Source organism: Etheostoma spectabile, unplaced genomic scaffold, assembly GCF_008692095.1.
Source record: "Etheostoma spectabile isolate EspeVRDwgs_2016 unplaced genomic scaffold, UIUC_Espe_1.0 scaffold00018611, whole genome shotgun sequence".
Taxonomy (NCBI): Eukaryota; Metazoa; Chordata; class Actinopteri; order Perciformes; family Percidae; genus Etheostoma; species Etheostoma spectabile.
In genome coordinates, this window is record NW_022604349.1 from 190,655 (window position 1) to 216,999 (window position 26,345).

The 26,345-nt window shown below is 42.7% G+C and overlaps 6 non-coding genes across 6 annotated transcripts; 1 reads left to right on the top strand and 5 right to left on the bottom strand.

The window, feature by feature from the left end:
• The first annotated feature begins 2,834 nt into the window (after positions 1-2,834).
• Positions 2,835-2,906, top strand: trnae-uuc (transfer RNA glutamic acid (anticodon UUC)). Its single transcript has one exon. It is a non-coding gene; the product is annotated as a tRNA-Glu (tRNA).
• A 12,332-nt stretch (positions 2,907-15,238) lies between these two features.
• On the bottom strand, positions 15,239-15,310 carry trnam-cau (transfer RNA methionine (anticodon CAU)). The gene has a single exon. It is a non-coding gene; the product is annotated as a tRNA-Met (tRNA).
• Positions 15,311-16,349: 1,039 nt separating this feature from the next.
• Positions 16,350-16,422, bottom strand: trnat-ugu (transfer RNA threonine (anticodon UGU)). Its single transcript has one exon. It is a non-coding gene; the product is annotated as a tRNA-Thr (tRNA).
• Positions 16,423-17,157: 735 nt separating this feature from the next.
• On the bottom strand, positions 17,158-17,230 carry trnat-cgu (transfer RNA threonine (anticodon CGU)). The gene has a single exon. It is a non-coding gene; the product is annotated as a tRNA-Thr (tRNA).
• A 743-nt stretch (positions 17,231-17,973) lies between these two features.
• On the bottom strand, positions 17,974-18,047 carry trnat-agu (transfer RNA threonine (anticodon AGU)). Its single transcript has one exon. It is a non-coding gene; the product is annotated as a tRNA-Thr (tRNA).
• Positions 18,048-20,296: 2,249 nt separating this feature from the next.
• On the bottom strand, positions 20,297-20,368 carry trnaq-uug (transfer RNA glutamine (anticodon UUG)). Its single transcript has one exon. It is a non-coding gene; the product is annotated as a tRNA-Gln (tRNA).
• Positions 20,369-26,345: the final 5,977 nt, after the last annotated feature.

The window sequence follows — 26,345 nt, forward strand, 5'->3', positions numbered from 1 at the left end:
TGATCCTTTGGAACTGAAGTGCTTGGGAATCCCCATCAGTCATTCAGAACTGCCCAAGGTACTACAAGGTATCTTTGTCTGATTGATGGTACTAACTGTAATGGAGTCTGTCAGGCCTCTCACAGCGATTTCCAACTACAGAATAAATAAAAATTCAGTGACATGTAGGGGAGGATGATATTTTGAGAAATTATAGTTTATTGGTGGTGCAGATCCCTACAAGTTGGCTCCCTCTTCTTAGATCTATGAAGACACAGTGATTCTTCTTTTAGTTGCATATCGCGATATAGTCCACTAATATTAAATAATCAATGTATTAATTTTTATTCCAGCAGCACTGAAGACGTTAAAATCAGGCAGTCAGCGCCCAAAGTGCCTTGGCCGGTAATGTTCATGTTTATTTCACCTCTGACCTCATTTAGCATCAAACACCTGAAACCCCACCTGACAGTGATGTCACAGGGTCCTGGTGTACACCTGGGCCATGTTCAGCCCGAACAAAACAAGGTTTAAAAACATTAAAAAATGTGTTCAATCCATTTCCCTTCATATATTTATAGCCCCTCAACAGGCCACAACTGGGCAGAATTATATAATGCTTGTTAATCACAAGCAAATATACACAGTCTTTGTAGTGGAGATAACGTAAGTATTAACTGATTACCAGGCACTGCTGGGATTTGGACGCAGGATCACCTGTTTACAAGACAAGTGCTTTAACCACTAAGTTTAATTTCAGCATAATCGAAATTTATTTTTCTTGCTTTACAACAAGAACTATAAATTTGGACTTGTTACGACATATTGTACTACAACTTTTAATGAATATTTTGACATACTATACTATGAGTTTTTATGAGTTTTTATGAATTTTTTGACAACTATACTATGACTTTTATGAATTTTCGACATATTATACTATGACTTTCATGAATATTTCAACATACTAAACTATGACTTTTTATGATTTTTTTGACATACTATGGCTTTAATGACTTTTTGTGAATTTTTGATATACTATTCTATGACCTTTCTTTTGAAGAGGGGAATTAGTGCAAATGGTAGAGTGCTTGCTTAGCATGCGAGAGTTAGCGGCATCGATGCCTGCATTCTCCAGAGGACTTTAGAATCTTCTTTTTTAGGAATATTTCGACGTAATACAGTGTGACTTTTTATGACATTTTATGAATATTTAGTCATACTATACTATGACTTTTACACATTTTTGACATATTATACTATAACTTTTTTAGAATTTTTTGACATACTATAGTATGACTTTCATGATTTTTTTGTCATACTAAACTATGACTTTTATGAATTTTATACATGTTATACCATGACTTTTTAAGACTTATGATTTTTTCAACATACTATCCTACGACTTATGACATTTTTGACATACTATACTATGACTTTTATGATTTTTTTGAAATACTATACTGTGACTTTTATGATTTTTTTGACATACTATACTATGACTTTTATGAAGTTTTTGAAATACTATACTGTGACTTTTTATGAATATTTTGACTTACTATACTGTGACTGTTTATGATTTTTTTGACTTTTTATGAATTTTTGACATAGAATACTATGACTTTTTATAAATTTGTGACATACTATACTATGACTTTTTATAAATATTTCAACAAACTATAGTATGACTTTTTATATACTTTTTGACATACTATACTATGAATTTTTATGACACTTTATGAATTTTTGTCATAGTATACTATGACTTTTATGAATTGTTTGACATACTATACTGTGACTTTAATGAATTTTTTGACATACTAAACTATGACTTTTTAGGAATTTTCGAGACGTCATGCCATGACTTTTTAGGACTATTTCGACATACTATACTATTTTTTTTATGAATATTTTGACGTGCTATACTATGAGTTACTGCGAGGCTTTGAAGACTAAAATTTATTTGTGGATAAAAATATATTTTAAACTGAATCATTGTTTTTTTTTGTCACACACACACACGCACACACACACACTTTATGAATAAACCTCAGATAGTTCAACCTGTTTTATTAGGAAGTTGTTTTAAACTCTTTCAAAATAAAACATTCATGCAACAAAACTTAACTAAGGTGCTCGGGTTTTAAAACGGACGCAAACAGAAAAATAAAAACAAAACTGAGTTCTTCTGTTCTCCAACAAGAAATAAGGACGAATAAAAGGATCTGTCTCTGTCTTCGTGATGTTGGGTTGGTCCTCTAATCGGTCCCCGTCTTCTCCAGACGGATCTGTCCCCGTCTTTTCCTGGAAGACAGATTTATTATTTCAGTTTAATTATTAGGAATCAAAGTCTCCGTGTGTTGGTCCTTTGATCTGTCCCCGTATTCTCCCTTTGATCTGTCCCCGTCTCCTCCCTCTGATCTGTCCCCGTCTTCTCCCTCTGATATGTCCCCGTTTTCTCCCTCCGATATGTCCCTGTCTTCTCCCACAGATCCGTCCCCGTTTTCTCTCCCTTATATGTCCCCGTCTTTTCCCTCTGATATGTCAACGTCTTTTCCCTCTGATATGTCCCCGTCTTCTCCCTCTGATATGTCCCCGTCTTTTCCCTCTGATATGTCCCCGTCTTTTCCCACGGATCTGTCCCGGTCTTCTCCCTCTGATATGTCGCCATCTTCTCCCTCTGATCTGTCCCCGTCTTCTGCCACCGATCTGTCCTTGTCTTCTCCCTCTGATTTTCCTTCTTAAATCTTTGTGGGTTTTTCTCAAAATTTGTAAAGCTTTTTTTTTTTACACGTCACTTTTCACATTTGCACAAGGAAACTCACATCTACAAAGATGAATTGGTTAGATGTGACTCCCTGATGGTCTAGTGGCTAGGATTCGGCGCTTTCACCGCCGCGGCCCGGGTTCAATTCCTGGTCAGGGACTGGTCAGGACTTGACAGATTCAGGTGTAACGTTTGAAGGAGTAAGTTCCTGGACTTGTTTTTTGTTAATTTCAATTTGTCAGATTCTTCCTCATTAGTTTAACGGTAGAACCCCAACACTTTTAAAGAGTACCATTTCCTTTAAATCAGACTCCGCTGAAACTGGTCCCAGATTGGAAACCGGGCAGAAAACATGTTTGATTTTTATTTAATTTTGAACACTGAGTGATACAATTAAATGGTTCAGTCGAGTCATCAGTGAGCCGGACAACATTTGGCACTATGTCAGCAAGAAGAAACAACATAGATAGAGAAAGAGTACAGGTTTCATTGTCTTTACTCATGCACATACATGTTTTTATTCAAATGTTTATATAACTCTTTAGCCTCATTTGTTGTTTTTGTGGATTCCTGGATCCTGAGGTAGGTGATCCTACGTCACGGTAAAGCTCTCTTTGACAGCAGGAACATGCTCAATGCTTATGTAAAAGTTTTGTCTTTCTTGGACTATATTCAATTTAATACTGTTTTCCTATAACAACACATATCTGTTGTTTTATTTAGGCCATGTATCCACACTACTCCAGCATTTCTGCAACACCTACACAAAGACATCTGGAAACGTTACTCACCCAGCTTAGGTTTGAAAAAGGGTTGAGTTGTAGTCTGTACAGACAGACGGGTAGTTTTGCTGACCTCCCTATAGAAATGTTTAAAAAGGATATTCTCCCTTGTTACTGGTTGAACAATGCTGAAATGTTTTCTAAGTCATTCTTATTACCCTAACTTTAGCATTGACTTGACTGTTGAATTCAGTAAGTGCTACTTGTTGGGGCAGTTGAACATGACAACGCTACAGACTAACGGAAGATGGATGTCATTGTAATCACATTCAGATCATCTCAAATGGAGACACTGATGATTATTTGGTTCATGAGTGCTTCTCTTTGGGGTGTTCCCGGTAGTGAGTTCATCATCAGACATAGCTCTGAACAAATGCAGAAACAAGTAGGAAGTAAGCAGAAAGGTTATTTGCCCATACGGATTGGATAACACATTAGATCTCTGTTACAAAATAGCTCTTGTACAAATAAGGGAGCATATCAATCAATCAAACTTCATCCACAACTATCCACAGACTATGATTTGCACTTTGTCCATGTCTGGTATTACTAACCAATTGAAATGTTTATGAACATTCATGCAAACAGGTATAGGGCTGTACTTCAGGTTGTCGTGGCTGAGTGGTTAAGGCGATGGACTAGAAATCCATTGGGGTCTCCTCGCGCAGGTTCGAATCCTGCCAACAACGAGAGGCATTTTTTAAGAGCGGTAGAAAACCAACAACATATGACATTACACCAAATTGCAGATGTACCTTCATGAATAACATTGTGTTATCTCATAACTATTGGAAGCCTCCAGCCTCCAGCAATGTATTTCTTAGCATTTATTTTCAGTCTGTGTTACAAGATTTGCAGTAAACGTTGTATTGTTCAGCATAAAGGCAACAGATATGTTACTTTTTGACTATGAATTATCAGAATCTGAATCAGAATCAGAAATACTTTATTGATCCCCGAAGGGAAACTCTGTGTTGTAGTTGCACAAATATTATAAATAGAGTAGAAATACAAGAAATAAAGAAATATAAGGAATTGGATACGTACGGTATTTACATAAAGGAATGTTATTATACATTATTTACATAATTAACATAATTAAGGATTTGGAATGGTGAAAAGTTAAATAATAATAATAATAATAATTGTAGTATTTGAAATTGCACACATATCAGGCCAGTGTTATTGCACAAAACAGATAATACAGATAATAATGTCCAGTTTCAACCTCTCTAAGTGTGTGTGTCAGACACTTAGAGGGAGGAGTTATAAAGTTTGATGGCCACAGGCAGGAATGACTTCCTGTGGCGCTCTGTGGTGCATTTTGGGAGAATGAGTCTGTCACTGAAAGTGCTCCTGTGATTGAGCAGCAAGCCATGGAGTGGGTGTGAGACATTGTCCAAGATGGCATGTAGTTTGGACAGCGTCCTCCTCTCTGACACACCCGACAGAGAGTCCAGATCCACCCCCACAACGTCACTGGCCTTGCGAATCAGTTTGTTGAGTCTGTTGGCATCCGCTACCCTCAGCCTGCTGCCCCAGCATGCAACAGCAAAGAGGATAGCACTGGCCACCACAGACTCATAAAACATCCTCAGCATTGTCCTGCAGATGTTAAAGGACCTCAGCCTCCTCAGAAAGTAGAGACGGCTTTGGCCCTTCCTGTAGAGGGCTTGAGTGTTCTTGGCCCAGTCCAGTTTATTGTCCAAGTGCACTCCCAGGTATTTGTAGTAGTCCACAATGTCCACACTGACCCCTGTTGGGTTGACATCCTGCCCTTCTAGATTCTTTCAGGAAGAAGGGTTCAAGTCCGTAGGTTGGATGAAAGAACGTTTATTACCATGGAATATTCCAGAGACAAGGTTAATGAGAATTATGCATCCATAGCTCTCCCTAAGTTTGTCTAACTCTTTTCCCTTTCTGCATGATCTTATGTGCACAGGGGCAGTTCATTTGCTACCACGTGACATGTTTGTGCGCTGTGTTTTGTCTTCAGAAGGTTAGTGCCTAGCAGAGCTTGGCCTGCAAAATAGATAACAGGTCTCAGACTTCTACTGGAGAGGACCTTCACCCATACACAGGACGTGTCCCTAACCACCCTTGGCCTTGCTTTTCAGAATTAAACTCACTTTGGCAGAGCTATGGTTGGACACATTGTACCAAAACAACGTATTAAAAGGTCACAGTAAACTTTATGAACTATCACACTGAAACCTAGCAGACTATGTGTAATGCTTTTGCTCTTTAGCTCAAAATATAATGAATTTAACACACATGATTAATATAATGCACTACGTGAATATAATGATGTTCATGAGCACACATGATATGAATATATTTAATCCCAACAATCCCCCTTTTGGTCCCACCTGGGACCACCTTTATTGGATACCTATTCAGTGATCAAAACAAAATGACAAGCGTCCCGGAATTTAATCATAGAGCATCCCAGGATACATTAAGGAGGTTTCCACTCCCCCTTTTGATCTTTTTTAAAAGATCATCATTAACTAACCACCTACTGAACAGATCCCGGAAATTCTCTACACAAAATCAGAATCACAGTCACAATTACAACAGATATTACAAATAACAATGCAAAACGCTTCATTTGGGAATGGAATTTCATCTTGACTGTTGACTGGGATACCTTTATACCAGATTCAGAACCTCTAACCTGGGCGTTTTCAACCTTCACTCTTCGTCAACCTTGTGTCCACTTCTTTCTTCAACCAGGGATTGGACTAATCACCTGGAGTTGGAGCTTGGGAGGGGATTATTCTGCCCCTTTGCTGGTCCCTTTGCTCTTTTCCGCTCTTCCCTTCGTCCGAAGGGATGCGTTCGCCTCCTTCCAGTGCGGCTTGCACTTCTCTCAGTGTCCGTCCTGGCTCCTCCGCTGGCGTGCACTGACTCCAATGATGTTTCCCCCTTTCTGCGTAGTTTCACTGCATGGCTGGTGCGTTCAGTCATCTCGAATGGACCGGTCCACCTAGGTTGGTTCCACTTCCTTTTTATCTCTCTGAGGCGGACCCAGGCAGCCTGGGGGACCGTGTGGGCTGTGGACCTCTCACCTTTCTGTTTGGAGAACCTGGACACAAATACTTGTAAATCATAAAAATAGGCTTTGGGCAATCTTTTTACTTTACTTTCTGCTGGCCCAGTAGCCGCCGGACCAGGAAATTGTCTGCCTTTTTCCAGCTCAAATGGGGTGAATCAAGTGGACCTGTTCACAGAAAAACAAATTGTCATTAGAGCAATAGGCAAAGCATCAACCCAATGCATCCCAGTCACACTGCAGATTTTGCTCAGTTTCTGCTTTATGTTTAGGTTCATTCTCTCCACTTTTCCCTGTGATTGTGGATGGTACACTATACCAAACTTATGCTGGAGCCCCAGCATTTGTTCTACAGTTTGTAGGTCTGAATCCTTGAAGTGGGAGCCGTTGTCAGACCTTATCCTAGAAGGAAAACCATGAGTGGGGATGTAATGGTTGATTAGACATTTTTACCACTGTTTTGCTGTCTTCCCTTTTTGCTGGCCAGGCTTCAGGCCATCCTAAAAAAATTGACTGTCAATCGGTATTGGCCCCCTCTGCTAACTGTCCCCATATCAGTAAAGTCGATGATTACCTCCCCCATTGTGTCGCACGTCAGTGGGAATGCTCCCATTTCTGGTTTCACTGTTGGTTTTGGGTTGTATTGCAAGCATGTCTGTCATTCTCCTACCTAGTTTTTTGTCATGTCTTTCATGTGTGGATGCCACCAGTGACATAGCGCTCTGTCCAGCTGGTTTGATCCCACATGTCCTAATCTATGTGTTTCAGTCAAAGTCTGTCTGGTAATGCTAAGAGGTAACAGTACTCTCCCGTCAGGTCCGTGCCAGATTCCGTCCACCTCTCTAGCTCCTCTGTTTTTACAATATGTTTTCTGTTCTGGGATAGCTTTCAAATGTAGTTCTTTTAGGGTGTGTGTTGTGTTTCATTCTCTGGTCTGCACACTAGTTGTCTGCATAAACGGTTATCATATCCTGCACTCCTTTTAGCTGCTTCATCTGCCATTCTATTTCCTTCTGCCTTTTCTGACTTCCCACTGTCATGCCCCCTACATTCAATCACTGCCACTCCTGCAGGTTCCTGTAAGCGATGCACTAACAGTTTAATTTCCTGTTCATGTCTAATTGGCTCTCCTGATGCAGTTACAAACCCTGTTCTTACCCATTGCTGGAGGTTTAAGTGACAAGCCCCTACCACATATGCTGAGTCAGAGTAGATGTTTACCGTTCGCGACGCTCTGGGTCTTCAATAGCCACTGGTTTAACGGGGTACTGAGGCTGTCTGATCGGTAGCGAAGTTTTCATTTCAAATGTGACAGGTTTACAATGCACCAACCCTACATCTGTGGAGCCAGTACTCCACATGGATTCAGGAAGTGAGGTCACCGGGGCAGCCGCGTCAGGGTGATCAGTCATTTCTCTACCATGTAACCTGGAAATGAGACAGTTCTCCAAAAAAGCAGTATCATGCACATATGGCGGGAACATGTGGATGGAGTATGTGTCAGTGCTGGGTGAGTAGAAAACAACGTCAGTTTGAGTGCGTCTAAAATCTTTAGCAGCTACTGCAGATTTAACCATTGGGCCTAATTCCTTAGCTTGATGTTTGGGGTTTATTGCCAGAGTAATGTGGGGAACAGATTCACCTGACATTTTATACCAGGACATTTTTTCAGGGGTGAGTTCTACCTCAGCAGCTACACCTTGGGGACCTGCATAGATGCTAGTGGATTTTAAATCCCACTGTTTACCAAATAGGTTATCGGAAAACTCATTATAATAGAGAAGGTCATTTTCTCTGTCATAATGGATGGTGAGGTGTGGAGGGTCAGCAGGTGGTACATACGGACGGAGGTTGCAAATCCAGGGTTTCCATTGTAGGTAGGCGGACAGGATGCCAGTGTGAGTGGGTGTCTCAGGGAACAGAAGAGGAAGTAAAACAGGCAGTTTCTGTCTTTTCCCAGAGAAGCCTACAACAGTCACAAATCGTTCTGATAGAGGTGCATTATTCGTGTCATTCAAAGTGGAGTAGGTAGCATCTGAATCCACTAAAAAATGGATAGTCTTTCCCACCTACTTCCACTGCAAGGAGAGGCTCTGCCAAAGCCCTCTCCGTAGCTTCCCCTGGGCCCCCTCAGTACATACCCTCGTACCATCCTGGAGCCTGGTCACCTTCCTGTGTCAGGGGATACTGGCCTGGGTATCCGTAGCTGGGAGCAATGGTGGGGTTTGGGCCTGGTGTCCCCCTCGTTGTCCTCTGCCTTGCCCTCTCTGCCTTGGTTGAGCATGTGGGCAGGCAACTTTCCAGTGGTCCATGGCACTGCACAAGAAGCCTCCACTCTGTCGAAGTGGTTGGGGTCTGTTGAAACGAGTTGCAGCCCCCCTGTATGTACCCCTGAACTGACCTCTGGATGGGAAAAATATCCCTGGGGAGATGGGAAAGCAGGAGGATAGGCTTGCTGAGGAGCAGGGAAGGGAGGAGGGATCTGGGGGATAGGATCACAAGGGAAAGGGGAGGGGTTGACTGGAGGGGGTGGAGGGTATGGGTTAGAATCAGCAGACATTGTTACAGACATTTGTTTCTGAGCATCTTTTTTGTTAAGTTTAGCCTTTGCTTCTGCTAATTGTAGTTTCAAAATCTGTGTCTGCAGCTCTGTGGTTTCACTCCCCTTTTTGTCAGCTTTACGTTTAGCAATATCTAAATGATGTCTAACATGTTTCCGCCACACCGCATCTTCACAATCATCATCTAAATCTGAAATTTTCTTCCAATTTTACACACACCTCTGATGGCAGCCCTGCAAACACCGCCTTCCTGAACCACACAGATGTATTGCCCTTTTGCGCTGGATTTTTTCCTGTCTGACGCAGCCATGTGTCATAACAATCAGCTAAATACTTCATAGGTTCAACTTTGGGGTCCCACGGGAAGCTAGGTATTCCTGCGGACTGGGGCAGAGGATAAATTCTCCTCATGACCTCTGCTATTCGATATAAATGGGGCATGAAAAGTGACTCATCGTCTTAAAGTTCGATTATAGCTTCTTTTTCTATTGTGCAGACCTCATGTTGATAATGTTCAGAGTTTCAACGTATGTGTGAACAGGTGTAGTAATGTGGTGTGTTTAAGCCATCCTTAGCTGCATCTACAGGGGGCAGTACCTCTTTGTACCTGATATCATCTTCCTTGCCATCCAATTCTCCTCTTTTTTCTTTGTAATCTCCACTTCCTGAGTCTCACACATCTCTACTTCCTTTTCTATTGCTATCAGTTTCTCCCTCCGATTCACTGCTATCTCTCCAATTTTCCTTAATCTCTGCAGCGACCCATACCTGTCTTACCTTTTGCTTCTCCTGTCTCTTTGATCTCTTTCCCTTTCTCTCCTTTTCCTGTCCCTTAATTCTTTCTCGTACCTTTCCTCCAGAGTGATCTGCTCTCTGCTTGTGGCCTGAACTACTCTGTTTCTTGTATTCCTCCAGCTGTTCAAGCCTCATTCTCTAACTGAATGGAGCATTCTCATAACTTTCCATTTGCTGCTCTGAGAGTGCGCGATCCTGTTCTACAGAAGGAGAGGAGCAGAGAGGGGAGGGGCTCGGGGGCGCGCTTGGCTCTGTCTGTCTGGTCTGGTGTCCTGAGTCAAGGAAGAAAGTAACTGTGCCGCTTGTCACATCTATTATTGGCTATAGTCCGGGGGTCTGGGGGCCTTTAGTTCGTCAGTCTGAGTGTCGGATATAGCAACATATGAGGGACGCTTAATGTCCTGTCTGGGGTCTGATTCTGTCTTGTTCTGAAACGTAGGATCTTTGGCTCCCTGGACTCCTTCGTTTTTTTTTTTTTTTTTTCAGTTTTATCTGGCATGAGATGACTCACGCTTTTCCCCATTAATGCTAATTCATGAATTATTAGACCCTGGGCCTCTAATTCTTTTACCCTTTTCTTGAGTTTGGATTGTGGTATCAAAGCCTTTGAGTCAAATTGTTTCTTATACTCTTCTAACTCCTGTCTATATCTATTTCTGACTTTCCACATATGTGCCAATAATGTAGTTGTGGTGTCCTCTGCGTTATCCTGAACGAGAGGCCACAACACTGTCTTTGTTTCTTTTTTAACCTTTTCCTGGTCCTTTTCAGCTGTCTTATCTGCCATTCCGCGCATTATCAATTCCATTTGTTTTTTCCACGGTTTATAGGGCCCGCAGCCTACGCCGGTAATTATATGATCTCTTTGGGCCTCCATTCCTCCAAATTTATGATTATTCTTATTATTATTATTCTTCTTTTATTTATTTATTTATTTATTTAGTTTTTACAGAGAATTATTTTAAACTTGAGACTACCTTTCACACTAAATAGTCAATGTTAGTGCTATCCTTCATGATCACCTCAGTGTCACTACCTTTCACGACTCTATTTTTAGAGACGTTACTTTTCGTCTCTGACTCTTCTTCACACTAATTAAGCCAATATAGTGCTGCTTTTCATGTCTACTTCAACATTACACCTTCACACTTTTTCTTTAAAGTGCTACCCCTTGAGTCTGACTTTCTTTATATTATCACAACAAAATTATTCACAATATGGTACGTTCCTAGAATCCAACCTCTATGTCTTGATGTCAAGATTAATCAAAATACCTTTTCTAAATTGTCAACCAGAACCAAGGACCTCACCCATTCAATTTACTTTTCTCCAATATAGCAGATTTGATATAAACAGGTTCTGCTTACCTTTTTAGGTGGCCACCCTTGGTGAATGATTAGAGTGTCCGGTTCTGGTTGTTTGTCCAATAGAACCTCTTCCTCCTGGCTGGCTCGCCAAAATGTTGGGTTGACATCCTGCCCTTCTAGATTCTTTCAGGAAGAAGGGTTCAAGTCCGTAGGTTGGATGAAAGAACGTTTATTACCATGGAATATTCCAGAGACAAGGTTAATGAGAATTATGCATCCATAGCTCTCCCTAAGTTTGTCTAAATCTTTTCCCTTTCTGCATGATCTTATGTGCACAGGGGCAGTTCATTTGCTACCACGTGACATGTTTGTGCGCTGTGTTTTGTCTTCAGAAGGTTAGTGCCTAGCAGAGCTTGGCCTGCAAAATAGATAACAGGTCTCAGACTTCTACTGGAGAGGACCTTCACCCATACACAGGACGTGTCCCTAACCACCCTTGGCCCTGCTTTTCAGAATTAAACTCACTTTGGCAGAGCTATGGTTGGACACATTGTACCAAAACAACTTATCAAAAGGTCACAGTAAAACCAAGCAGACTATGTGTAATGCTTTTGCTCTTTAGCTCAAAATATAATGAATTTAACACACATGATTAATATAATGCACTACGTGAATATAATGATGTTCATGAGCACACATGATATGAATATATTTAATCCCAACACCCCCTGGATGGAAACAGGGCTCACTGCTGCCTTGGCTCTCCTTAGATCCACCACCAGCTCCTTGGTCTTTGTCACATTGAGCTGGAGATGGTTCAGCTCACTCCATGTGACAAAGTCCCCCACCACAGCTCTGTACTCTGAAGATGGCAGGACTCTGTGGGGTAGTTGAAGTCTGTGGTGTAGATGGTGAAGAGGAAGGGAGAGAGGACAGTCCCCTGCGGGGCCCCGGTGTTGCTGACCACTCTGTCTGATACACAGTGTTGCAGGCGCACATACTGTGGTCTGCCAGTCAGGTAGTCAACAATCCAGGACACGAGGGGGGGATCCACCTTCATCGCTGTCAGCTTCTCACCCAGCAGGGCCGGCCGGATGGTGTTGAAAGCACTGGAGAAGTCAAAAAACATGACCCTCACCGTGCTTGCCGGCCTGTCCAGGTGGGCGTAGATGCGGTTGAGCAGGAAGATGATGGCGTCCTCAACTCCCAACCGGGGCTGGTAGGCGAACTGGAGGGGGTCCAGGAGAGGTCTCACCATGGGCCGCAGCTGTTCCAGAACCAGTCTCTCCAGGGTCTTCATAATGTGGGAGGTCAGTGCCACGGGTCTGTAGTCCTTGGCGTCACTGGGACGTGGCGTCTTTGGCACAGGAACGAGGCAAGATGTCTTCCACAGCATGGGGACCCTTTGGAGACTCAGGCTCAGGTTGAAGACATGGTGAAAGACTCCACATAGCTGAGAGGCACAGGCTTTGAGCACCCCAGGATGGATACCACCAGGGCCTGCAGCCTTATTAGAGTGGAGTCTGGTCAGCTGTCTTCTCACCTGGTCAGCAGTGAGGCACACAGAGGTCACAGGTGGGGTAGGGGGAGGGGGAGTCAGGCTGGAGAGAGGTGTTAACCGGAGGGCTAGAGGAGGGGGAGGTAGGGCTCTCCCGGGAGGAGGACAAGGGACAGTGAGGGGGGGAGGGGGAAGTAGTGGGGTTGGGGTTACGACAGCAGTTGTGTTAATGGGGGGATGGGCAGGAGCAGGAGCATCAAATCTGTTAAAGAACAGATTGAGTTCGTTGGCCCTGTCCAAGCTGCCTTCAACTCCTCTGCTGCCAGTTGGTCTGAAGCCAGTGATGGTCCTCATTCCGCTCCAGACCTCCCTCATGTTGTTCTGCTGAAGTTTACGCTCCAGCTTCCTCCTGTACTTCTCCTTAGCCTCCCTGATCTTCACCTTCAGGTCCCCCTGAATGGCCCTCACCTCCTCCCTATTCCCAGCACTGAAAGCCCTCCTCTTAGTATTCTTAGATGTTCTTGATGTCCTTTGTTACCCACGGTTTGTTGTTTGGGTAACACTGAACAGTCTTTGCTGGGACAGTGCAGTCCACACAGAAGTTTATGTAATCTGAGATACACTCAGTCAGCCCATCTATGTCCTCTCCATGTGGCTCACAGAGTGCATCCCATTCTGTCACCTCAAAACATCCCTGAAGTGTCTCATAGGCCTCCTCCGACCATCTCCTCACTGTCCTTGAGGTCAGAGGTTGCCTTTTCACCAGAGGCACATAGCAGGGGTTGATGTGAAGCAGGTTGTGGTCGGATCTGCCCAGTGGGGGGAGGGGGGAAGAGCTGTATGCGTCCCTGACATTAGCATACAGCAGGTCCAGGGTCCTCTCCTCTCTGGTATGGCAGCTCACGTACTGGGTGAAGTTTGTTAGTGTGGTGGTCATGGTGACATGGTTGAAGTCACCCGAGATCACAATGAGGGCACTCGGGTGTTGAGTCTGGAGTTGGGCAATGGCGGTGTGGGTGACGTTACACGCCGACGTCGGGTTGGCAGAGGGCGGAATGTAAACAGCAACGGCGATGGCATGTGAGATTTCACGTGGCAGATAATATGGCCGGAGTCCCACAGCGAGCAGTTCAATGTCCGGGCTACAGATACGCTGTTTAACCGTAATGTGACCGGGATTACACCATCTGTTGTTAACTAGAACGGCAAGCCCCCCGCCTTTACGCTTACCGCTCTCGGTGCAGTCCCTGTCGGCCCGAACAGTCTGAAAGCCGTTGATGGAGACGTTGATGTCGGGAATGTCCGAGTGTAGCCAAGTCTCCGTGAAGCACATTAGACTACACTCCCTGTACTCCCGCTGACTCCGGACTAACGCTGTTAGCTCGTCCATTTTATTAGCCAGTGACCTCACATTGCCCATGATGAGAGAGGGGAGACACGGCTTAAAACTCCTTCTCCTAAGCCTTCGTTGCCTGGACCCCTCTCTCTTCCCTCGCCGTTTCATTCCACCTCTGCATCCTCGATGTGTCCTCCTCCAGATTTCCGTGGGGATGTCTGTGGGCCGGGGCGCCCAAGACGGCGCCTTGTTCGGCTTCAGCGCAATCAGCTGGTCCCGAGTGTAAACAAAGCGGGCATTAAGTTGCTTCGCGACGGTGCCATGGCTTTCCAAAACTCTCCCAACTCGCATAATTTGGGAGAGTGTAGTAAAGTTGTGACTTAGTGTCTGGAAGTCACACACGTAAGAAACAAAAAGAAGACGGTTGAAAAGAAACAAAAAAGACAATTAAAAGTTAAAGTAAGAAGACGGAGCAACTACAACAGGCTGCATGCACGCTGCATGCACGTTGGCGCATGCGCACTACTCGAATTATATCATGGCAGTGCAATCATTTTGCCCAGGTTTGATTTTCAGCCACCACAGTTGCATTTACAGGTTTTGAAGCCATATACAACATTAACATTACATGTTTTACCCAGGTTTCTTCTTTTATTCAGTGATATTTCAATTTCCTTGCGGGAGTCTTCCCAAAAGGATTAGTAAAGATAAGTCTAAGTCTATCTCAGAAAAAAGTAAAAAAAACTCTTCATGGGATGTAGCTCAGTGGTAGAGCGCATGCTTTACATGTATGAGGACCTGGCATCTCCAGCAGGTATTATGGTGGAGTCTTTAAAAAAGCTGCTAAAGACATTACCTCCTCTGGTAATCTGACTGGTAGACAGCACAACAAGCACTTTAAACGTACATGTTTCTATTTACAGTATTTAATAACTGTAGTGTAATGTATGTATTGTTTTATGCTCCAGTTTTAATGAGTGTTACAGCAGGTATGAGCACTGTAGTTTCTATTTTTATGGATGAAAGGAACTTGACAAACTATTAAGTTAACTCTTCAGCCGGCGGAGACATTTCACTTCAGACACTAGCAGCAACAGATGCTATGTTAAACATCAACAGACTGGAAATATACTTCCTGCTGATACAAAGCATACTGATTAGCAGAGGATGGTTTCGATCCATCGACCTCTGGGTTATGGGCCCAGCACGCTTCCGCTGCGCCACTCTGCTCTGCTGTTCGTGCTCAGGGGCTGGAAAAACAAGCCGAAATATGTCGGTCAAAGGCAGAAAGGAACTGTTCACTTGTGGCCATTAACGACAAAAAGACCAACTTGAAGAACGTTTTAGAGAACGTTAGGGAACGTTAGTTTTTGGTTCTCTAAAGGTTAGTTCGAACCAAACCAAAAGCTAACGTTTAGGGAACGTTCCCTCCTGGTTATAACATTCCCTAAACGTTAAGAGAACCAACCAACTGTAACGTTCCCCTGCGGTTGCGCCGTACCTTCACACAACGCAAACAACACATAATTTAATGGTGGTCACACATCCCTTTGTAACAAATGGCAGATGTGCCGTCATGGACGATATTGTAATATCTCATAGGTACTGGAAGCTACCAATGCATCTCTGAGCATTTAGGTTTGCGTCTCAATACCCAGATGTGGTGCAAGATTTGCAGTGAACGTTATATTGTCCAGCGATGGTGGTATAGTTGTGAGCATAGCTGCCTTCCAAGCAGTTGATATGATTTTGATTCCCAGCCAGTAACTTTCTTTGAGTAACGTTACTTGCTTTGTTTGTCAAAAAGTAACCAGAAAGGTTACTCTCCCAACCAGGTTTGATAAAACGTTAGATCTCTGTTATATCGCACAAATAAGGAGCATAACAATCAACCAAGCTGCCTCCATGAGTATCCACAGACATAGACATGATCCACCACCCGCAATTAAGCCTGTCTCCTCAGCTTCTAGGCGCCGCTGCATCACTTCCTCTTCAGCTGGAGGCGTGTACCGGTCCCGCAATGAGGCCGTACAAGAGGTGTGGGACACGTGGACAGGCAGCTGCCTCGCCTCTACAACCCGGGCGCCGACATGATGGTGGACGAGCAGCTGGTGCCCTATCCTTGCTATAGACTGTTTTCAGCCACATACAATGTTATGAGACAACATCACATGTCACTTCTGTGCTCTGGAAAATCAGGCAACTGGTAACTTTGTTGCACCGGTTAAGAATAACGAATTATATGCATACACTTCATTAAGTGAGAACCAGGTACTGCCGGGATTTGGACCCAGGATCTCCTGTTTACAAGACAGGCGATTTAACCACTAAGCTACAGCACCTTCTACAGATAAGCCTGTCTTGCAAGAATACAATGAGCTAATGAACAGGGTTGCTTCCATCCATCCATCTTCGTCCAGCAGCTCCAGTAGGGGACCCCTACGAACTCCGGCAAATTAAAACAGCTGGACGTGTCCTTGAGCAATGCCTCAGGACTCACTGTTGATAGGCAGGCCTACCCAGAACAACAGAAGTCCTATGCAAGGACCTTGAGAGATGAGAGATCCTTTCCCCACAGCCCTGGTAAACTCCAACCTCCATGCCATAAGTCCCCTCATCACAAAGGTCATTAACCACTCCCTCCGGGCAGGCCATGTTTCATGGAAAGCCATGGAAAGCTTAAAACACAGTCCTAATCTAGTCCTCCTCAACAGTTAACATAGCGTTTGCTGTGTGGAGTGTCTGTTTTTATTTCTCTCATGTTAACAGTATTGACCAATACGGTAGGCATTCTAACCTCAGCTGACACGCTCACGCCATGCAGGCAGTGTGCAGGAGCCCTAAGCTTCCAAGGTAAGAATGAAATTCACGATAATAAAAACTTTTTAATCTTCACACTAAAGTTGCAAAAACACCTCCAACAAAAGGCTTTTATTCGCTTTACATGGACACATGTAATGTTATGGTACAAAACAACATGACATGTCACTTAAGTGCTCTAGAAAAATCAGGCATTAACTTGGTTGCACATATTTAGTATTGGCAAACATACAGAAACAATTCATTAAGTGATAACCAGGCACTGCTGGGATTTGGACCCAGGATCTCCTGTTCACGAGACAGGCGCTTTAACCACTAAGCTACAGCGCCTCCTGCAGCTTAGTCTGTCTTGCAAGAATACAATGAGCTAGTGAAAAGGGCTCCATCCATCCATCTTTGTCCAGCAGCTCCAGCAGGGGACCCCAAACTGCCCTTTGCCGAGCCACATCAACCAGCTCCGACTGGGGGATCCTGAGGCGTTCCCAGGCCAGGTTGGAGATGTACTTTCTCCACCTAGTCCTGGGTCTTCCCCGAGGCCTCCTCCCAGCTGGACGTGCCTGGACCAGCTCTCTACGGAGGCCCCCAGGAGGCATCCTCACCAGATGACCCAACCACCTCAGTTGTTTACACCGAGTACCTCCATAATGGCCATGCATCCGTGTTCATCCCCAGAGGTGCTGCGGCTTAGTTGGTTAAAGTGCCTGTCTAGTCAGCAGAAGTTCCTGGGTTCAAATCCCAGCAACACCTTGTTGTTGCAGAGATTACCTGTACTTGTTTTTAAGTTGCCTGCTAATCAGATGTTGTGGGGGGGGGGCATTAAGTTTGACTCAGTGGTGAGTGAAATGGAGCAGTTGACTGACACAGAACTGTAGTGGAGCCAAAGTAGCACATTTATTAATTCATTTCATTAGTTATCAGGCAAATCGAACACCTTGTGGGCATGTTATTGGTGTTTTCTGTGTAAATGTAACAAGCAATTTTCATTTGCTACCAGGGTACTTTCACAGGGATTGGGTTGACATGATGATGACGACGACGACGACACGCCAAAAGAGGTAATCTCTCCAACAACAAGGTGCTGCTGGGATTTGAACCCAGGATCTCCTGTTTACTAGACAGGCACTTTAACCAACTAAGTCACAGCACCTCCACAAGTAGCTACCCTGTTAAGTCTTAATTTGTCTTTTACTTTGTATAAGCTAAACATACAGTATACTGACTGGCAGTATCGGGAGTAACGGCTTAGCTCGCCCAACAGTACCTTCTGACGTCCACTGTTCCTTCCAACATGGAGCTCTTCCAGATTGTTGAGAATCTCTTGCAGCTGGATGTGCTGCCATACGAAAATGAGAAAGTGGTAACCAGGTCAAGACAAGACCAGGAGGCAGTAAGTCTGCTTGAAGAGAAGACTACGCGTGTGGAGGTGGAGAGAATACTTCGCTATGCTGTAACAGCTTCCCTAACTCACCCGGCAAGGGAAAAGTACAACGCATAAAAATTAAGGTAATGGGGGGATCTCTGATATCTATCGGCTATAATCTAGTCCTGTCTACTTTATTTAAACAACCCCAGAATACCCTCAACCCCAAAACACCCTAATTGCCTCTAATTTAGCTCAATAAACATGCTAATGATATAAAAAGAAACCATGTAATATAAGTGTAACTGCGTGTATTATAGATACAACTAATTAAACAGGATGCACCATCTTCGTCCCCATCCCTTTTTGCGACTGTCCCCTGTTGGTGCGTGGCAGCCATATTTGATAAGAATGGCCAAGCAACCAAAGGAGCGTATGTGAAGTAAGTAAAGGAATGTACTGTTGAAAGTCGGTGTGCAAATGTGTGCTGATGTGTAACCCTTGCAAGCAACTTATCTTACCACCCCCCCTAAGCTACACCACCACAACAAACAGCAAAAAAACAAAACAAAAACAATATCCCCAATATCGAACCTACACCTCCAGTGGAGACTGCGACCTGAACGCTCAGCCTTCCTGACTGAATATTCCAACGTGTAGTAGGATCTCTCACAGAAATAATAATATGGTAAGTCAACTATGTCATGATATAGTAGGTTCTCAGTCATCCAGGTCATAGTTATCAAAGGAAAGTTTCGCTATTGTCAGCCCAAATATATGGGTGTTTATGGGGACATGGAAGAAAGTCACCAGTGTGGAAATGTGCTCGACAATGGCAATACATTGCGCGGGATGTGAAGGCATCTCACCGACTCTGTACCCCAATGTGCAATGCAGGCTAAATCCTGTGGTGGGAACAGAGGTGGGTAGAGTAGCCAAAAATTTATTCAAGTAAAAGTACTGTTACTTTAGAATAATATGACTCAAGTAAAAGTAAAAGTAGTCATCCAAATAATTACTTGAGTAAGAGTAAAAAAGTGCTTGATGAAAAAACTACTCAAGTAGTGAGTAACTGATGAGTAACGTCTGATTTATTTCTTAACACAAGCATCAATCAGACAGACAAAAATACAAAATAATCATATTTAGGGAAATTATAGTTCATCCAATCAATAAAATAAATTAAAATGTATTTATTAATAACAAAATAGCTTAAGTGAAGAGACTTGTCACATCAAATTTGGATGGATACTGCATGTGCAAAACATACTGTATGTAACTTAAAAAACAAACATCCTTCCTCCTGGTCTGCGTTGCCTTGGCAACGGTTGATTCTGACATCTTTGATTTGGTAAGACCGTAAACCTAACCTCTCCCGGCGCTGAGATCGAGTATGGTCACGTGACTGCACAACAACGTTTGATTGGTGAAACACAGTCACGTGGTAGAGTCTTCAGCGGAAGACTCTCTCTCTCTTTCAAAATAAAACATTAAAATGAGACGTACGCTGGGGTAAAAACAATGACGCGTAGAATACCAAAGAGGTAAAAAGAAAAGTAACGAGCTCATTGTAGCCTAATGTAGCGGAGTAAGAGTATAGTTTCTTCTTCACTGATCTACTGAAGTAAAAGTAAAAGTATAGTGATTTAAAACTGCTACTAGAAGTACAATCTTTTCAAAAACTTACTCAAGTAAATGTAACGGAGTAAATGTAACTCCTTACTACTCACCTCTGGGTGGGAATCAATATCCACCAATGTTTTTGTCCAAAATGTCCACCTGTGTCCAGACATGTGCCTACTAGATGGGAAATAGACTGACATTTGGGTCAACATTGTGGAAATATCCTCAATATGTTCAACTAAGTCTAAATTTGGAGCTCTTTTAAGTTAACGTGAAGTACAGGTCACACCTCAACATGCCACCACCAACATCCTGTTTTCAGTCAAACAGCCAAGAATATTTTACCCATTAGCCTAGATGTGGACAGTGTAGAGGTTGATTGTTTTATTTCACCAGTACTCTGGCTTAAAACTAGGGTCCACCGAGACTTGAACTCGGATCGCTGGATTCAAAGTCCAGAGTGCTTACCATTACACCATGGAACCACTGTTCTAAAAAGCAACACTGGTTTGCCAGGCAGCTTCTTCCATAATATTAACACTTATGCTATTGAAGGCACACAACAATTACTGGCTAACTTAAGTCATTTAGTAAACTAAGTGTTCACACAGGATGTGGAACAAGGCAAGTCAAGAAAAGGTTTTAAAGCTCTTGCCACAAACAATGAATACAGCAGTAGATAGGTCTACTGTGTACACATGGTAACTTTACAAGGGTTGATAATGCAGATTCTCACAAAAGGTACGGCTGTACTTGCAATTCAGTATCTTGCCCAAATTAATGTCCACTATAATGTAGAGAATAGCTGAGTTCAAGCTTCCCAATAACATGTCTCTGAAATTAGTTCTAGAGGTAAACAATACATGTAAGAAGTGGGATTTGAATCCAAGCCCCCGGTGGAGACTGCGACCTGAAAGCAGAGCCTTGGAACGCTCAGCCATCCTATCTTTATCTTGTTTATCCTTATCTTCTTTAATAGTTTTTTTAATAAATTAAAACATAAAAAATATGACTAACATGGGATTATTTTTAATGTTATATTAATAAATAATGTTACAATTGTATGGCTAAGTAAGCAATAAAACCTTTAAATGAGCCCTTCTTGTTTTTTATGTCTCGGCAAGAAGTATTACGCTTTTGGGTCGTCTGTCCATCTCTACATCAGAATCAGAAATACTTGATTGATCCGTGAAGGGAACTCTGGAAGAGACTGCTTCTTTGAGCCAGATTTGAAGCAGTAACCTAAGGAATTTGGATTTGTGCCTCTACAATCCTCCACTCTACCAACTGAGCTATTGAAGGTCAACAATGTTTATGAACGCACTTCCCATTCTTGTTAATGTGATAACACAGGACCCCCTGGAGGGAATTTCGGAATCATCAGGGCCTTTAGCTAAGTGATAGAGCGCACTTCACAGTCTCAACGCCCAGATGTATTACAAGATTTGAAGTGGACATTGTATTGCCCAGCGATGGTGGTATAGTGGTGAGCATAGCTGCCTTCCAAGTAGTTGACCTAGGTTTGATTTCCAGCCATCGCAGTAGCTTTCTTTGAGTGATGTTACTTGCTTTATTTAACAAGAAGTCAGCAGAAAGGTTACTTGCCCAACATGGTTGTATAAAACATTATATCTCTTTGGGCTGTATGATTATGGCCAAAGTGATAATCACGATTATTTTGATAAATATGGAAATCACGATTAACTATCACAATGATTTGTTGATTTTCTACTCCAAAGTGCTGGAAAGGAAGGTTTCACCAATTGTTGTACCTCAGGTTAACAAGGAATAATCTCAGCAAGGTGATTGATTGTAGTTACTTCACCAAGATCAGCCCAAATGACACAGCTGTAAGTCATCACATTGGTTTGCTTCCACCTATGTAATAGATGCAAATGGCAGTGGTGGATTTGAACCCACGCCTCCAGAGAGACTGGAATCTTAATCCAGCACCTTAGACCGCTCAGCCACACTACCTGCAAGTATCAGCTCTCCACATCGTGACAGGGACCGTAACTAACGGTATGCTTGTTAACGTTATTGGGAAAAAAACCTTTGCAACGAAAAAAGCCAATACTTTATTAAAAACTGCCAATACTTGATTAAAAAATGTTATCACACTTTGTCATTTTTCTCTGTCATTGATGATTATTAGAATATTGTAACCAGCATTAAGTGAGTAGGTTTAGGTCTGTGTGAATATGGGTTGAGCATTTACCTGGGCTGAACTTGTGAACATCTTCTTTTGCATATTCACTGTAAAGAGCCATTACCCCTCCAACTGCCAACTATTGTTCCAGAGACAATAGGATATACAGTTTAGATTCCAAGGTAAATGTCCAAGACCAAAGACTTCATTGAAATACCTCAAGTGTTCAAAACAAGGGGGGTTCTGCTTGTGCTTTCTTACCAGCAACTTTCTGGAGGTCCAAATGGGATCTTTGATGGCGGCAAAGTGTATAGCTGTAAATCTGCTTCCTAAAAACAATAACAGGTCCGGCAATCCTTTCCCTCTTTTCTCTTTTGGCTTCTTCATCACTCTTCTTTGCACTCGTTCCCACTTGGACCTCTACAGGAAATAAAAGATGGCTCGTTCCAGGTCTAAAATCACTTTAAAAAAGAGCTGATGAGTAAATCAAAGCTAAAATCACTGCCTTTTTTAAAACTCCAATGTGAATAGTCAACGTGTGAGCAACCAGGGGCCTGTTGCACGAAAGTAGAATAAAGATATCCAGGATAAGTGAAAAAGCGCAGCTTGACTTAGTGTGATCTGCTCATCGCGGCTTAATCGGTTGCACGTTTGCCAAGCCAGGATAAACAGGTGAAGCTATGTCAAGCCAGGTGTAGATAGCTGGGATAAGTGCACGTTCACGGCTTTCTTAAATAGATCATGGTATCGATTCACAACGCGAGAACATGTTTTACAAGCATATGCACAAATCTCTATAAGCTATATCTAATTCTTTGTATAATTAATGTTCATACAGAACAATCAGAAAGGGACAACAACTAGAAAAAGTAGTAAGTGACTTCAATACACGCTGTGAGCATATGTAAAACAATATACACGTTTTATTCTAAGTGACCGCACCAAAATAAAAAGATTAAGAAGCATTGTGGTGTTCCCGGTGTGATGAATATAAACTACATTATATACGTGCTGTATATAGGCCATGTTATTAGTCCGGTGATGTGAGACTTGTTGAGAAGATTATGAAACCAATGTAAGCTATAACAAAAAACAATAGGCATATTAAGGAGTAACACAAACTACCCTTCATTAGAGAAGGACAAGCAACAAGAAAATGAAATCATGAATGTATTGGTCTCTGACCAGTCTGCCATTATTATCATCTGGGAATATCGCTACATTAATATCATCACACTTAATCTCCGGAGCGCGTCCTGTAGAAACCTGAGGCTGAGACCACGGACGCTGCGCTGCTCATCTCTACTTTTACAGAGAGAGTGGACACTGACGCGACGCACAGGTCACCCGGCAGGCAGCGGCCACCAACCAGCGGCCGCACGCCAGGCAGCCTCAACACACTACCAATCCACCAGGAAAAGTCCCACTCCGCATCTGGGTGCCAGTGCAACCATTTCTAACCATCTAAACAACTGTAGTAGGGTTTAAATCAAACTCAATAGTGACAAGTAGGCTAATGTATTTTAATAAAAATAAAGCAGAACACATGCATAAGACAACGCAATAACTGTTAAACACGTTTATTTTGGATCAGCTGATTTGACACATGAGACTCCAGGATTAATCTGGCTGTTAGCCTGCTCTGGACCAGGCTAGCCGCAAAGAATAAATCTCCATGGTTACTTGGCTGGCCTTAATTCAATCTGGTTTCGTGCAACCGAGTCCAAGCTAAATTCATCCAGGATAACTTGAATATCCCGGCTTAATCCCTTATCCTAGTTTCGTGCAACAGGCCCCTGCAGTCAGGAGAAAGATGCTTTTATTGTTTTAATTTGGAGATATTCTCCTCACCCAAGAGGGAGGGAACGGTTTATGTAAAGATAAATGTCAGACAAAAACAAGTAGGGTTAAAAATATATATTAAGGTAGTAAATATTAACAGCTAAATGTACTTAAAGTATCAAAGTAATATGTGACACGGAGGCCCCTTGGAGAAATACCTGCTGCTGTACAAGTTGCTGATCTTCAGCTCATTAGATGGTCAGTTAGCTCCATCTAGTGGACAGATAATAGAACTCCATCATCTGATGAAACTCAGTCCACAGAGACCTCAAACTGTCTGACAACAACAGGAAGGTGACAAATGTGAAGGAGGATCAGCCATATCCTGGTCATCCAGACAGATTTCACCGCTGGCCTCAGCTGCTGTGTAGAGATGGTCTGACTGGTCGCTGTTACTGGGAGGTCGAGAGGAGAGGAGAGGTTGATATATCAGTGAGTTACAGAGGAATCAGAAGGAAAGGAGACAGTGAAGACTGTTTGTTTGGATCTAATGATCATTCCTGGAGTCTGTTCTGCTCTGATAAAGATGGTTACTCTTTCTGGCACAATAACGGAAGAACAGTCCTCACTTCCTGCTCTGTCTCTAACAGAGTAGCAGTGTATGTGGACGTTCCTGCTGGCTCTCTGTCCTTCTACACAGTCTCCTCTGACTCACTGATCCACCTCATCACCTTCAACACCACATTCACTCAGCCTCTCTATCCTGGGTTTGGGTTCTGGCCTGGTTCCTCAGTGTCTCTGTGTCCTCTGCAGGACTGAGAGTCTCTCCTGTGGACAGAAACACTGACTGAAGACCAGCTGCTGAAATCAAAGTTCAGTCTGTTCACCATCACACACACTCTGCACTGTGAAGCAGATCTGAGACTCAAACACAAAAACATTCATCTGATTTCATCTCTGGTTATCAACATTTGAACTGTTTGACTAAAACACTTCATGATATGTCACATCTAAAAAATAATCAACTGTTATTGGTCACTATTATGTCATTTATATTTTAAATCATATTGCAATATATTTAAAATGTGGAAAACAAATGTTTTTATAAACAATCATCACATAGTCTAATGTTTCTAAATGCTTTTAATAAAATCTATAAGTTTCATCATTTGTTCATTTGATCATATCATGATTTCATTCATCAGTTGTTTCTCTTTACTGAGATTGATACACCGCCCCCCCAATAATAAAAAACTATGTACCTCAGTGCAGTCTACTCCAAATACCTATTATATTTCCTTTGCATACATGAAGACATTTGCACCATAAATTAATGCAGAAAAGACACAAATTGTTACAGAAAATGAAGTGCCCCCCTCCCATGTTGAACCCATGGTTGTGTCTGTGTAGATATGTAAATAATCACTACTTTTAGTGTGTATAGAGCAGTATATCCCCACCAGACTCCATGTAAATAATCACTACTTTCTAGTGAGTATAGAGCAGCATATCTCCACCAGACTCCATGTAAATAATCACTACTTTTAGTGTATATAGAGCAGCATATCTCCACCAGACTCCATGTAAATAATCACTACTTTTAGCGTGTATAGAGCAGCATATCTCCACCAGACTGCATGTAAATAATCACTACTTTTAGCGTGTATAGAGCAGCATATCTCCACCAGACTCCATGTAAATAACTATTTTAGTGTGTATAGAGCAGCATATCTCCACCAGACTCCATGTAAATAATCACTACTTTTAGCGTGTATAGAGCAGCATATCTCCACCAGACTCCATGTAAATAACTATTTTAGTGTGTATAGAGCAGCATATCTCCACCAGACTCCATGTAAATAACTATTTTAGTGTGTATAGAGCAGCATATCTCCACCAGACTCCATGTAAATAATCACTACTTTTAGCGTGTATAGAGCAGCATATCTCTATTTTAGCGTGTATGGAGCAGCATATCTCCACCAAACTCCATGTAAATAATCACTACTTTTAGTGTGTATAGAGCAGCATATCTCCACCAGGCTCCATGGAAATAATCACTACTTTTAGCGTGTATAGAGAAGCATATCGCCACATTTATTTCAGCTTGAATGTGTGATACACCCTTAAGGGATAACATAATAACCAGCGTAGCGTTTAGTACAAATTTCAAATTGTATTGGTAAGCAATATTAAGGTAGCGGGGAAACAAAGAAAGCGGAACCAATGTGCGGGTGTCGGTACACCACGGTGCCCAGGTGACGAACACTTTCCTCCTCTTTGGAGACGAGGATGGCGGTTTGTTTTCTCACTCACTGATGCCGTAATTCTGCTTTCCAGGTTGGTACTCGGTAAAAATGACAACAGACGGTTTCCTTCTGCCGTGTGACTGGTGGACTGAAGCTGTGGGGGGTTAGTTATGGAGTTTATGATGTGTAAAGGCGAGCTAAAGAGCCGCGTTTGTAACCGCGGGAAACGGGTTTCGTAAACAATAGAGCTCGCGGCTAGCTAACAGGTGTGTATCGGGGTGG